The following is a 15,217-nucleotide window of genomic DNA, read 5'->3' as shown; positions in this document are numbered from 1 at the left end:
AATAGGTGCTAATATTGTGCTCATGCCACCCTCTTATGGATGTCAATTACTTCAGCATTGCCACCGTAATATGGATGTCAATTACTTCAGCAGTACCCCCGGTAATGCCCCCAGGGGGCATTCATTGAAAATGCTGGGGGGAAGAATTTGGACTAATAAAAGGAAACACTTCTTCACGCAACGTGTGATTGGTGTTTGGAATATGCTGCCACAGGAGGTGGTGATGGCCACTAACCTGGATAGCTTTAAAAAGGGCTTGGACAGATTTATGGAGAAGTCGATCTATGGCTACCAATCTTGATCCTCCTTGATCTCAGATTGCAAATGCCTTAGCAGACCAGGTGCTCAGGAGCAGCAGCAGCAGAAGGCCATTGCTTTCACCTCCTGCATGTGAGCTCCCAAAGGCACCTGGTGGGCCACTGCGAGTAGCAGAGTGCTTGACTAGATGGACTCTGGTCTGTTCCAGCAGGCTAGTTCTTATGTTCTTATGTTCTTAATTTCTCATTGTGATCCATGTAGCCCTAGATTTTATGTTAATCCTACGTTACTTCAGAAATTATCCATTGTGATTTATTTACTTCATTTATAGCCCATCTTTCTCCTCAACAGGGACCCAAAGCAACTTAGGACCTCCTCCTACACTCCTCCACTTTATTCCTGACTGTGAGTAAATTTCAATGGCAGGTTCACCTCTTGAGTGAACTGATTATTTTTCAAAAATAAGATCCTGTTTTCAATTACCCTTTGTAACATCTCTCCCGCCCCGTTGTCTGCAGCTTTGAGTATAAATACTTAATGGGTATAATGAGTGTAAATACTGTACCGGGTGAACATTTCAGAAGTTAGTTCTGACTCAAAAACTTATCCAGGCATAAATTGTTTCCAGATGCTGCTGGGCCTCACCTATATTTAGGCAGGCTGGATAGGACAGTGACCAATATGTACAAAAATTATTTAATTCCTTCATTTCTCTCCAGTGGGGGCCCCTAAGCAGTTTACGTCGTTCTCCCTTCCAACAGCTCTAGATTGGGCTGAGACTAAGTGATTTTTATTTATTTATTTATACTTTCAACTTTTATACCGCCCCGTCCCCAGGGGGCTCCGGGCGGTGCACAACATACAATAAGTACAGTCATAAAACCATCATAAATTAGATAAAACCTATAAAAGCAGCGAGGACTAACTAAGTGTAAACTCTTAAATAAAGATCCAAGTATAGATATGGGTGTAGATGGCGCCCCATAACCCGACATTAAATCCTTCCCCTAAGAGAGGAACGGCAGATCCCGTCAGATGGTACAGTCCCAAGCATGGGCCAGGGAAGGGGGAGGGGGCACCGTCAGCGGCTGGTCCCTCCAAAGGCCCGGCGGAACAGCTCCGTCTTACAGGCCCTGCGGAACTCATTGAGATCCCGCAGGGCCCGGGCAGCTGGTGGGAGAGCGTTCCACCAGGCCGGGGCCAGAGCCGTAAAGGCCCTGGCCCGTGTGGAGGCCAGCCGCATCATCGAGGGGCCAGGGACCACCAATAAATTGGCCTCCACTGAACGAAGAGGCCGTGTAGGGACATATGGGGTGATGCGGTCTCGAAGGCCTAAGGTGATCGGCCTAAGGTGATCAGCAAACTTTCATGGCAGAGTGGGTATTTGAACTTGGGTCTTCCATATTTTTGTCTGGCCCCTTCTGCACATGCAGAATAATGCACTTACAGTCCACTTTCAGTGCCCTTTGCAGCTGGATTTTACTGTGCAGAATAGCAACATCCACTTGCAAACAATTGTGAAAGTGGATTGAAAGTGCGTTATTCTGCATGTGCAGAAGGGGCCTCTGATTCTCTAACTGCTGCACAATACAGAAGAGAAGTGACAGCTGTTTCAATAATGGGGCTTTGGTCAAGTGTGTGGATTTCCGTCAAGTCTGCCCAGTGCTATGCAATATGTTCATTTCCCATGAAAATCCCCAAGTTGTGAAGAAAAGGTTCTCTTTTCTGCCACTTCTAGTAAAAATACTTCCCTTTTCTTTTTTTGTGCTTTTACGTAAAAGGCCTCGCCAAGGCACACATGGAGGAGGAGGTGCCCCGGCTGGTAAATGAAGTTCTTTGTGTACATTAATGTGCTGGGTTGAACCCACTCCTGAGGATCGGCAATTTTGTGTCCCAGTGCTGGAACGGTGAATTGGGAGGCTGTGAAGCCTAATAGATGTCGTTGGGTAAATCACTTTCAGTCTGATCTGCCTTTTAGGGCTGTTGAAGCTGGCGACAACAGCTGGGAGTAAGTTGATCAACTGAGAGAACCAGGGTGCTGTAATGCTTAAAATGTCAGTCTAGGACAGGGGTCTGCAACCTGTGGTTCTCCAGATGTTCATGAACTACATGATGGCAGGGGCTGATGGGAATTGTAGTTCTGTTACCGCCAGGAAAATAAACAAAATATTTTTCTGAGTCAAGTTACCTGATCACACTGGCTCCATGCTAGGACGCAGAGACTTGTGTGTCTCAGAAGCCTTCATAAGACTTGCAAAGGTTGCAAACATATGAATTGTGCCAATGATGTATGGTTTCCCTCTTGTTTATGCCATTCTAGGATGTAATAAAAGCCCTTTTAGAGTTGAATTTATGATGTGCCCACTGTTTAGGATTTTAGTTTGACTAGGTTCTCCAGTTAGTTTAAGGTTTTGTTATTGTTAATTTAGGAAAGTCTTGCCTATAAGTATATGTATTCATCCCTTAAGGTTTCCCTAATGTTTAAGTTTAGAAATGTTATTTTTGAAATTTGTGTCTGATAGCAAAAGCAGTAACCTGTAAAAGTCTGATATTAAGGGACAAGACAGTTGGCTCTGGAATGCAGTTTAGCCCAACGCCCAGCCGACTCCTTGACAAGGACAAAGACCCTCTTTGGACTTGTAAATCGAATCTGTTGCCAGCACCCAAAGATCCCCAGCCGTTGGAAGACGTGCAGGGACCACCACTGGACAGTTTGAACTTTTCTTTGTTGCAGCAACATGAGGCGAAAGCCTTGGTATTACCAAAGGAAACAGCCAGCTGATAAAGGAATTAGCTGGGTGCAATAGCGAGCCCACCTGGATTTTATGAATGGACCTTATCTGCTCTCCTTTCAGCACCATTGTGAGATCTCGCGGGAAGACGGCTGATAGCGAGATTTTGCAATCTCATTCAGAAGTTGTAACTGTATCTTGCTGTTGTGTTGTTTGTTTCCCTATTGGTGTTTGGCGAGGGACTTGCCCCGGCACCTCCCCTTTCCCTTTCCCTGCCCCTTTGCCCCCTTTGAAGTTTGGGAATAAAAGTTCTTGCACTGGGTTGCAAGAGCGTGATTCCCCTGCCTGAGCTGTGACCATCACCTGCAAATAAAATCCTTTGCTTGAAAAACGTCGGCTTCCTGCGCCTCATTAAGTTGCTGAGCTGAAATCACTTATTGTTACCCGAGCAGCAGCGGTAACAGTTCATGAACATCTGGAGAGCCACAGGTTGTAGACCCCTGGACTAGGATGTGGGAAACCTAGGTCTGAATCCTCACTTTGTCTTGGAAACCAGCTGGGTGACCTTGGACTAGTCATGCACTCTCAACCTTGCGTCCTAGCAAGGATTTGGATGGGAGACTTCCCAGGAATATCACGGTTGTGATCCGGAGGCAGACGATGGCAAACCACCTTTGAACGCCTCATGGTTTGAAAATCTGCAGCGTCGCCATAAGTCTGCTGTGACTGGATGGCAAAAGCATACACGATTTCAGAGTTATTTATCTATTTGCTATCTTCGTAGCCTGTCGCTCTCGCTAAGAATGAAGCGAATTCCACGGTGTGAAACCATGCCACCAAATAGCCTGAGATAGCAACAGGACTAGGATTGCAAAAATAAGCATCAGTGCCCAAATAAGGACTAAGATGTGATGCGTCATAAAGTTGCCAAAAATGGAATTACGAAAGTAGGAAACAGTGCGGTAAGAGCAAGGTAATCCATGCAGACAACAGGAAATAAGCCAGAATCCCCTTCCTTTTATAAAAGCACTCTCCTAAACCATTCCATTATTGGTTGTGGTAGATTTTCCAGGCTGCGTGGCCATGGTCTGGTAGATCTTGCTCCTAATGTTTCGCCTGCATCTGTGGCTGGCATGGCTCTGTGATACACCTCTGAAGATGCCAGCCACAGATGCAGGCGAAACGTTAGGAACAAGATCTACCAGACCACGGCCATACAGCCTGGAAAATCCACCACAACCAGTTGAATCCGTCCATGAAAGCCTTTGACAATACATTCCATTACTCTTCAGTTCTATTCCGATTGCTTTTTCCTGTGGGTCACCCCGGTTTCTTTACTCCCGCCCCACTTTCAGCACTATGTTCTAGTGCTCAAGCACATGCTTCCTGCCATTAAAGTGATCCACCACCAGTGAATCTAGCCTGGCTCACCCTCTTCCATAGCAAAGGGATGAGGACATTGCTTGCAATTTACCATTTCCAGCACATTAGAATGAGAAGACATCTCAAGGGCCTTTGTCTGGGAAAACCCCGAGGCCATATTTATGCAACATAAGTCTATCCCTTTGAAACTGGTTTCAATATCATAGCAACGGAACCAAGAGAATTGTCGCTCGGGGCGGTTGCTGTGTTAGAGGAGTCCTGGCTCAGTGGCGGAGTATCTGCTAGAGGTGCGGAAGGTCGCAGGTTCGACCCCAGGCATCTTCAGTTAAAAGGATATGGTAGCAGGTGATGAGGAAGCCCCTGGATGTTCTGACTGTGTAGAAGGCAGACCTGAGGCGTATCTGGGGAAAATGTAGCCCGATGCAAAATCTGAGTTTTTTGCCTGCCTGTCCCCACCACGACCAAACAACTTTTTTTTGCCACTTGTCTTGACGTCAGTGTATGGACCTGGGGGGAAGGAGGAGGGGTGTGCCCCCCCACGTGACTAAATGGCCGCAGCCTGGGGACATTTGACCCCATATGTCGCTCTGGGCGGTACGCCCCTGAGGCAGACTCATGTGTGCCCGCATACATACATACTAGCCCAGAGGTGGGATCCAGCAGGTTCTCACAGGTTCCCGAGAGTAGGTTACTAATTATTTGTGTGTGCCGAGAGGGGGTTACTAATTGGTGATTTTGCCACAGGACTTTTGCTTTAGTTACTCCCCTCCTCTCAGTAGTAGCGTGCAGAACTTGAAACAGTCTAGCAGGAGGTGCATGGGCGTGCGTGGCAGCCTGCGCCTGCGTGCATTTGTTTCCCACCCAAGGACCGGCGCAGTGGCTAAAATCACGCCTACCCGTTAATAGCCCCGCTTCAGGAATGTTCTGCCCCGCCGTGTTCCAATGTCTTCAAATTCTACCGTTGCCTGGTTATCCCCGCCCCCGTAGTGCCCGGCCACGGCCCATTGGCACTACGCCACAGTTTGAATCCCACCACCATGGGAATCTGTTACTAAAATTTTTGGATCCCATCACTGTACTAGCCTTAAGAAATCTGACAGTTAAACCAGTTTGAAGCAGGTTTACATTTATACTGTGGAAGTGCCTGGGGACAGGACAGTGGTATTTGTTGCCTCCATGCAAATTAATTAAAAAATAGCCACACATTTGTAATGTGTTTCAATGACTAAGGCCCTTCCGCACATGCAGAATAAGGCACTTTCAATCCACTTCCACAATTGTCTGCAAGTGGATTTTGCTGTTCCGCACAGTAAAATCCAGCTGCAAAGTGGATTGAAAGGGCATTGTTCTGCGGAAGGGGCCTGAGTTTTGCCATTTCACACAGTGAAATCCAGTTGCAAAGTGCATCGGAAGTGCAGTGTTCAGCATGTACGATGCTCTTCTCGAAAGACATGCCCACTTTTCCGCTGTTCTTTATTTATCAATAAATGCGCCTCTGTTCGCATCTTTTGCTCTGCTGCCCTTGTATACATTCGTGTATTACCACCATGTTGAAAAGGAGCATTGAACACCAATCCAAGCAAGAAAAAGCTGCAATTAAAGATGTTTGACCGATTCTCTGTGTGTGTGTATGTGTCTAAACTGCCATTAAGTCATATCTGACTTATGAGAACCCTGTAGGGTTTTTCAGGGCTAGAGACATTCAAAGGCGGTTTGCCATTGCCTGCCTCCATGTCATGCCTCTGGTGTTCCTTGGAGGTCTCCCACTCAAATGCCAGCCAGGGTCAACCCTGGGGCAGGGGCTTGGACTTGATGGCCCTTGTCATCTCTTCCTGCATGGCAGGGGCTTGGACTTGATGGCCCTTGTCATCTCTTCCAATTCTATGATTCTAACCCTGCGTTGCTTCAGAGATCTGACGAGATCAGGCTAGCCAGGTCAGGTCAGAGACCAATTTCCCTGCTTTGGCTGGTATTCAGTGAGCTTTTCCTCTCAACCTTACCACATTCGCTTTCTTACTACATCCCCTCTCCTATGTGGCTTCTGTGCATGCAGGTTCCACAATTCCTATAATGGCCATTTTGATCCTTCAGATGAGGGGCTTGGACAGATTTATGGAGGAGAAGTCGATGTATGGCTTCCAATCTTGATCCTCCTTGATCTGAGATTGCAAATGCCTTAGCACATAGGTGTCAAACTCGTGGCCCTTCAGATGTTATGGACTACAGTTCCCATCATCCCCTGCCCGCATCATGCTGGCAGGGAATGATGGGAACTGTAGTCCATAACATCTGGAGGACCGCGAGTTTGACACCTGTGCCTTAGCAGACCAGGTGCTCGGAAGCAACAGCAGCAGCAGAAGGCCATAGCTTTCACATCCTGCATGTGAACTCCCAAAGGCACCTGGTGGGCCACCTCCAGTAGCAGAGTGCTGGACTAGATGGGCTCTGGTCTGATCCATCAGGCTCTTTCTTATGTTCTTATGAGACCCTCTCCTCCCTTTTCCACCAGCAGAACAGTTGGCTTGGGTCTATGGCTAGGATTCATCCCACTATCTCGCTCAAACTCTCCCGATTATCCTCTTTACTACCATTCTCATCCCAAACAGCTTTGGTCTGCGCAAGGCCCACGATAGTCAACATGGCCGATTTAAAGGGTACTCCCTTTGTCGCCAGCAGAAAAACTGGTTGAAACCACCCATGTGATCACGCTTGGACTTGAATTTCAGTCATCCACAGGAGTAAGGAAAGGACCCTTTCAGACCTGGAGGAGGATCAAAACGCACAGAGAAATAACAACACTGAAAAGACACCTGGAGGCAACAAAGCCCTTCCACTGAAAGCAGGACTCACAGTCCAAACAGGCACAAAAGACTGATTTGTTCTTGTAAAAGTGGGGGATTAAAATACGGACAAGAAAGTCCCTCACATTTATGTTTCCCAGTCGACTTTTCCCTCTGACTGGCATTTTGCCTATACACCTACACATTCGTTATCTCCCTTGCCTTGTCATCAGATCCACTTCAGGTCCCAGATAACCTTTTATAGTTCACCCTCCATTGTTCTGCAGGAGGCTCCCCTTATCGAAAGATCTTTTGCTGTTTGCGTGGGTTGGATCCAGCTTTTCACTTCGCCTCGCCCAACCCTCCTCCTCCTAACCACAATCCCTGTCCCAGGTGGCTTTTGTCCATGCTGGACCCACGATTCCCAGAAGGCTGTTCTCTACAATCCAAGAGACATCCCCTGCTTCCGTTTTCACCAGCAGAGAAGCCAATTAGATCCAGCCTAATACCTCTTTTTAACACCGGACGGATCTTTCTCGCTGACTAGTTAAAACCACTTTGACCGTCGCACGTTCCTTTTGGTTACATAGCATGATAATCTTTTAAAGTAAGGATTCCTTCTTTCATGTTATGTTTATTGCAGTTTTCTAGTTTTTATAATTAGGGGAAAAACATTTTCATGCAGCTTTGAGAATATCTGTGATCTCAGCGGTGAAGGTTAACTCAATATGGAGAAAGCACAGTTCTTTGCATCAACTTAAATGACTCCTTTTCCTAAACCTTAGAATCAAACCTTTCCTAAACCTTAGAATCTGACAGAGGAGTGACATAATTAAGCGGCATGCTGTCTGACATCATCCCAGTGGTGTACCGCCCAGGGGGACATATGGGGTCAAATGTCCCTGGGCTATGGCCATTTAGTCACGTGGGGGGTGGAAAATCGTCCCCCATACCACTCCTCCCCCCCTGATGGTGACTTTGTGATGGCCTGGTTCAAAAAAACCCCATTGTTTGGTCATTGTGGGGGAGGGTGACTGCCCATACTGGGGGCGGGGGGTTAGATTTTGAACCAGGCTACATTTTCCCTAGATACACCTCTGCACCAACCTCATTGCTGTAAGGTTCCCTGAAGCTACAGTGAAAACTTTTTCCTCCCCACTCCCAGTTTTGCAGGCAAGCTGGCTTTTCACATATAAATGTTCGTAATTTCCATGTATGGGCTGGTATGCTCAAGTCCACCAGCTGCCATGGCAGCGTAGGCCTGCAATAAGGTGGGTGGTGCAATCAATGGAATACTGTTTTGCTTTAGAGATTTGGGATGGATCTTTATGAAACGGCTCTGAGGACTGCAGATTTCTCACCCAGTGTGGGGTCACCTCAAATGACCCCTAATGGTGAGTCAGAACCTTTGTCCAATCAGTGTTAACAGAGATTGGCTCCCTCAGGCCGTCAGATATCAAGATGGTCTATGCTGACAAGTGACAAGTTGTTTTTATCACTGGTATTTAACTTGTTTAAGCTGTGTCGTAGAAGAGGGAGTCGTTTCACTCAGGCATCTCTTCCTGGGCGAGAGAGAATGCAAAATGCCTCTTCATCGATGGTAGTTGCATAGACATATTAAATTTCTGGAAATGTTGAGAAGAAGAAGAAGAGTTTGGAGACTCAAGGCGTCTTACAAGCTCCTTTCCCTTTCTCTACCCACAACAGACACCTTGTGAGGTAGGTGGGGCTGAGAAACTTCCCAAGGACTGTGACTAGCCCAGGGTCACCCAGCAGTAGAGGCGTAGCAAAGGGGAAACGCACCTGGTGCACCAGTGCATCCTCTCGCCCCGGAACACTCCCATCCCACCCTGGAATGCCCCCATGCCCCTGGAACGCCCTGCCACGCCCCCACAGGGGCACGTGCCCAGTGCATTGCACTGCCCCCCGTCCCCTTGGAGCTACGCCTCTGCCCAGTAGGAATGTAGGAATGCGGAAACACAGCTGTTTCACCAGATAAGTCTCTGTCACTCATGTGGAGAAGTGGAGAATCAAACCCAGTTCTCCTGATTAGAACCCGCCTGCTCTTAAGCACTATACCACGCCGGAAGTCCCTTCACTCATGCCTTTCTTCCTGGGCGAGAGAGAATAAAGAATGCCTCTTCATCGATGGTACTTGCATCCAGATGTTAAATTGCTGGTAAATGTTGAAAAAAAGGAGGAAAAGAAATCCCCCTGTTTGTTTTCCAGAAACGTAATTTCTGGAAACTGTCCTATCAAACCAAAAACAAATTTTACGGCTTCAACAACAGAAAATGCATTTATAACTTTTGTAGCATATAAAACTGCAATATTTGACATGTTTGTGGAATTTAAAGGTTGAAAATGTCTAGTTTTGTACAAGCAGAATTACAAATGTGTACAATACTTGAGAAAAAAACCCTGCAAGCTGATGCAACCTATGTTATGTTAGCCCGTGTTCCTTAATTTTTGCTATCTGGTTAGAGCTAAGTTCTCAATGAAACTTTTCGGTTTTCCTCTGAGGTTTTGGTGCAGTTTCTGCCCCGCCTCCTTCCGATCATTTTTGTTCCCCTCGCACGGTACGGCAGCAAGCTCCCTTTTACCCAGTCTGTGGGTAATTGCGTGTCTTGAGGGAGAAGTGACAAGATCAATCTTTTAACAGGTCAAAAAGCCCTCCATTTTCCCCTCATGAAGATGATCCTTTATAGCACAGAAAAGCTGCTTGGATTGAAGAGCTGGATACATCCACAGCACGCCCACCTTGTCTTTAAAAGCATTTCCCTCGTTTGAAAAGAGAAAATATTTTGCGGGGGTTGCTTTCAGTGCTCCCAACATTTCCAACTTTTCTGTCAGAAAAAGTGAGGGAGAAAAAAGCCCTCGGAAAATGATAAAAACATGTCGTCTTCCCCCACCCCCCGGAATGATTTTCTTATTAGCATGCAAATTATTTCCGATATAATAAATCTCATGAAGCTGCCTTATATTGAGTACAAGGCTATCCAGTATTTTCTATATCCTGGTTGGCGGCGGGAGTACGGCATCTGGAGCCTCTGGGGCCTTCCAGGACGAGAGGACTTATTTCAAACTCTGTATGGCATTTTCAAAGACCATGGGATCGCAGCATAGATACCATCGTGGAAGTTGGAAGAGACCCCAAGGGCCATCAAGTCCAACCCCCTGCAATGCAGGAACACACAATCAAAGCACTCCTGACAGAGGACCATCCAGCCTCCCTTTAAAAACCTCCAAAGGAAGAGACTCCACCACACTCTGAGGCAGTGACATAGGTATAGATTTTTAATGGGGTGGGTTCAGTGACTGAGCTGACTTTCCGGCTGTTCCGTTCCATGCATTGTTTCAAGCAAGCCAGACATGTAATGGGAGGGGTTTGAGCCCGTGAACGCCCCCCCCCCCCGTTACCTACATCCCTGCTCCGAGGTAGTGCATTCCGAAGTACATCCCTGCTCCGAGGTAGTGCATTCCTGATGTTGAACAGCCCTTACTGTCAGGAGGTTTTTCCTGATGTTTACGTGGAATCTCTTTTCCTTCACCTTGAACCCATGACTCCTGGTCCTAGTCTCTGGAGCCGCAGAAAACAAGCTTGCTCCCTCATCACCAATATGACATCCCTTCAAATATCTAAACATGGCTATCATGTCTTTACCTTCTCTTCACCAAGCTAAACATCCCCAGCTCCCTAAGTCTCTCCTCGTAGGGCATGGATTCCAGACCTTTTACCCATTTGGTTGCCCTCCTCTGGACCTGTTCCAGCGTGTCAATATCCAGAGGTGTTCAGAGGTGGTTTGCCGTTGCCTGACCTTGCGTAACGACCTTGGTATTCCTTGGTGGTTTCCCATCCAAATACTTGCCAGGGTCAACCCTGCTTAGCTTCTGAGAAGCTCAGGCTGGCCTGGATCATCCAGCTCAGGGCAACTACTCCCCATAAGCATAAGCATAAGCATTTATTGTCATTGTGCACGCGCTGCGGAAATTTACAACAGCATTTAAATTCCTCGAACGGGCACCATTTCAGACTCATACCCCATCCTCACTTTCCCCCTTTCTCCACCCATCCCTACGCAGCCCCAAACACATCAACACGAAGCCGCGGAGTTTAGCGTAGAGTAGAAGCTGTCTCTAGAGTGAAACACTGCAATCCTCTAAGCCTCTTTGTCCCTGAAGTTTTGATAGACCTGTATGCAAATCTACCCGGATGGTAACAGTTCAAAAAGAGAGTGTGCTGGATGAGACGGGTCTCTCAGAATATTTACTACAGGAGCTTTCTTTAGAGCTTGGGGAATTATAGAGTTCTTCCAAGGAGGGGAGAGGGCAGCCAATCCTTTTGTGCAGTAGTGATCACCACTTGCTTGCGGGAAGCGCCTTCCTATCCGCCACTGTGCAACTGGAGAACCATACCCAGATGCAGTAGGTTAAGACACTCTCTATAGCACAGCGGTAAAAGGACACTAGGAGTTTTCCATCCAGTTGTTGTTTCCTTAAAAGTCTCAAATAGTACAGTCTTTGCTGGGCCTTCTTAACCACCGCGGCCAGTCCTGTACGCCGCTAGGTCCAAGTCCTCTTTAATCCATAACGCTTAAGAAATTTAAAACCCGCCACCCGCTCACTTGAGTCTCCATTTTGCATAGTCCAAGGGCTGAATTCCTGAGCTATTCCTTCTATATGATCCACTATAAAGCTCCCTTTGTCTTGCTAATATTAAGAACAAGGTTATTTTCCCTGCACCATGAGGCAACATGTTGGTCCACCGATAGGCAGACCTCATCCCCTCATGGAGATGAAGCCCCACCACCCGTTGTGTCAATCGGCAAACGGTTTGATAATCGTGTTACTATATGTTGAACAGGGGTACAATCATGTATAAAAGGGGTGAACAATAAAGGACTCAACACACAGCCCTGTGGCGTTCCCATATTTAGAAGTAAGGCTGGACAGAAACCCGATTTTCCCAGTCGTAACCCTCTAGGAGCGATCCGGGACAAGAAGTCCCTAATCCACAAACAGATTGAATGTTAGAGTCCAAGATCCACAAGTTTTGTCACCAGTCTTTGTGGCAAGATTGTATTAAATGCGGAACTAAAGTCCGCAAAGAGCATTCGCACATAATTCCCCTGTTGTTACAGATGCGTCAAAGCAGTGTGGAGACTAATGGCAATGGCATCCTCCGTAGATCTGTTTGTCCGATATGCGAACTGATGTTTATCAAATGTATCTGGAAGGCAAGAACTAATATGCCTATGGACCAGTGTTTCAAAACACTTCATGATGATGGGGGTGAGTGCCACTGGTGTATAATCCTGAAGATTGTCAGCAGGAAATCTCTTTTGAATCCTTTGAATTAGGAACTGAAACTAGGACCTTTTGCATGCAAAGCAGATACTTTGTCCTTGAGCCCCAGCCTCAGCCCTTCCTGTATAATATTTAGTTGACTGGGATTTCTTGAACGTGCTGTAACAGTCAGTGCAGTGGTTGGACTGGGATCTGGGCGCCTCACATTCCGATCCCCACTCTGCCGCCGCGTCTACCTGGAACCAGTCGCTACTCCTTAGTTTGGGTCCCACTGCAGCTCAATCCTCCCTATTGTGAGAACAGGGAGATCCAGCAATCCCCAAAGACTTCTAATAATTAGGTCTTTACCCCCCCTCCTGGAGTTTAGAGTCTTGTGTAGGGCAGTTGATCCCTGGTTAAAAAAAACCCATCAACAGCCACAATAGCTTGGAAAGTCCCTGGTTGCTGAGCTTGGGCAGGAAGGAAGACGGATGTGGGGGGATCCCCTGGTTTCTTGGATTCCCAGAAAGGGGAAAAAAGGAAAAAGTCTCAAGGAAGAGAGGAGAGACCACAGAATCAAAACTGAGTGATGGGCACTGACCCCCAAAATAACATCCCTGGGGCAGGGGCAGTGCCTATTGTTCTGGTCTGATAACAGTATTGGTCAATACTGCATTTCTTTCAGGAGGGTTAAGAGAGCCGGTTAATGTGAGAAGTGGATTTAAGAGTGCTGGACCAGGAGCTGCAGAAGCAGGTTTGAAGCTCCCCTCCCTGCCACTTGGAAACTTTAACTGGAGTAGCAGGCATAGCGTGGTGGGAGGCAAGGCAGCTGGCTGCTCACCTCCCAACAGCTCTTGCCTTGAAAACCAGGGGGTCACCACAAGTCACATGACAGCAAAATACGCCCACAAGAGAATGATTGGCTCATGGCAGATGAAAGGTTTGAACCAAGGTCTCCCAGATTCTAGTCCAGTGTTTCCCAACCTTTTCGAGGTCAGGGTACCCTTGACCTCACTCTTCATATCTCACGGTACCCCTGCCGTCACCCTTCACCTTTCCCTCCCATTGCCCCTGCTTGCCACACCCCCCACCTTCCCCTCCCAGGGTGAAGGGAAGCACTGGGGGGGGGGGGGTGATGGCTGCTGACCTTGTGGCAGGTCCTGCCCCGTGGGCCAGCTCCGTGTCCTTGCTGGTGCTGGTGGGAGACACCACAAAAATGAGGGGGGGGGGCAGTAGTGTTGCCGCGGTACCCCTGGGACATGCTCACGGCACCCCAGGGTACCAGGGAACCCTGGTTGAGAATGGCTGTTCTAGTCCATCCTTCTAGATCACTGTGCCATCCTGGCTCTTGTGGGCTTTAAATAATTGGGAGGAAGATCAGTAACCACCACATGTCACCAGTGGGCTGTTTTCCCTGTTTTCTCCATTTTTTCCCAGTAAAAAAGTGTCTAGGCCACATGGCAGTTGTAAGCTCTGTGGCACTAATTGCACAAGGTTCCAGTCTTCCCGTGAGCGACAAAGCGACCAGTGGGGTACAGTGGTTAAGAGCGGTGGATTCTAACCTGGTGAACCGAGTTTGTTTCCCACTCCTACGCGTGGAGCCTGTCGGGTGACCTTGGGCTTGTCACCGTCCTCACAGAAGCCCCTCAGCCCCGCTGACCGCCCAAGTCGTCTGCTACGGGCAGAGAAATGGAAGGAGTCGGTCAGCTGCTCTGAGACTCCTTACGGCTGAGAAAAGCGGGGTACAAACCCAAACTTTTCTTCTTCTCTCTTCTGTCTTTTGCAACCTAAACGCATGTTTCACTGGAACACCCCCAGAACGGCCCAGAATAAAATATTCTAAGTGGGCAACTTTGCACAAAGTGGTGATGTCTGCCTAAATTATTTTTAGCTTGAAATTTTGATCCTTTTCAGCAGAATACAGATGGACTCTGGAATTTTAAGGTTTTTTTTTCCTTTCCTTTCCTTTTCATTTTATTGGGCAACAAATATACATTTCCTTATGCTCGTTAACCGGCTTTCGATCCAATTAACGAGCCGGAGGGAAAACCCAACTACTTCTTGAGCAAAAAGCTGTTTAAAAAAAAAAAAAAACACCTTTAAAAATGTGTGGAGTTTGGACGCCCCCTGGTGGCCACTGTTTTGGAACCTGTAAGGGGGAATTCCCCCATATTCCAAAACTGGGGTTTCCCAGTGATGTTTAAATGGGGAGTTCCAGGTCAGGAACTCCAGGCAGCTGAAGATTTGGGAAAATATTTAGCTGGACAGTTTCTGCTCACGGAGTTTCTGCCTAAGAGGCGATTCCATTCTCACAGGGAGAACCCTAGGCAGCGGTGTACCGAGTGCCACCTATCTGGTGCAGAATTTCCCCCCACAGGCCTTTCAGAGGGCGCGCCACCCTTGCCGAGCATGCTCCGCCTCCCGCCAGCCTGGCCCCATCCACATCTGAGGCCAGGGCATGCCCGCCGAGGGCCCAGGAGGAGCCGGGCTGACGGCAGGAGCACTGCAGTTGCTGGCCGGCCTGCCAGGGGGGTGCCCGTTCCGTTGGCTTCCGGGCCAGCCTCTGCTGCCCAGCGATGACTCTGGGCGTGGCCTCCAATAAAGGGGGGGGGCAGCAGCAGCCGGGCCAGGCGCCTGCCGCAGGCAAGGCCTTGTTTTTGTGCCGCCCCCCTCTATTAGAGGCTGGGGGGCGCAAAAAACAAGGCCTTGCCCTCGGGCACTGTTTTGTGCTCGTACGCCTCTGACCCTGAAGTCAATTTCAAGTTCTGCTACCTCTTA

Source organism: Sphaerodactylus townsendi, linkage group LG15 (genome assembly GCF_021028975.2).
Source record: "Sphaerodactylus townsendi isolate TG3544 linkage group LG15, MPM_Stown_v2.3, whole genome shotgun sequence".
NCBI classification, from domain to species: domain Eukaryota; kingdom Metazoa; phylum Chordata; class Lepidosauria; order Squamata; family Sphaerodactylidae; genus Sphaerodactylus; species Sphaerodactylus townsendi.
Note: the sequence above shows the minus strand (reverse complement) of the source record.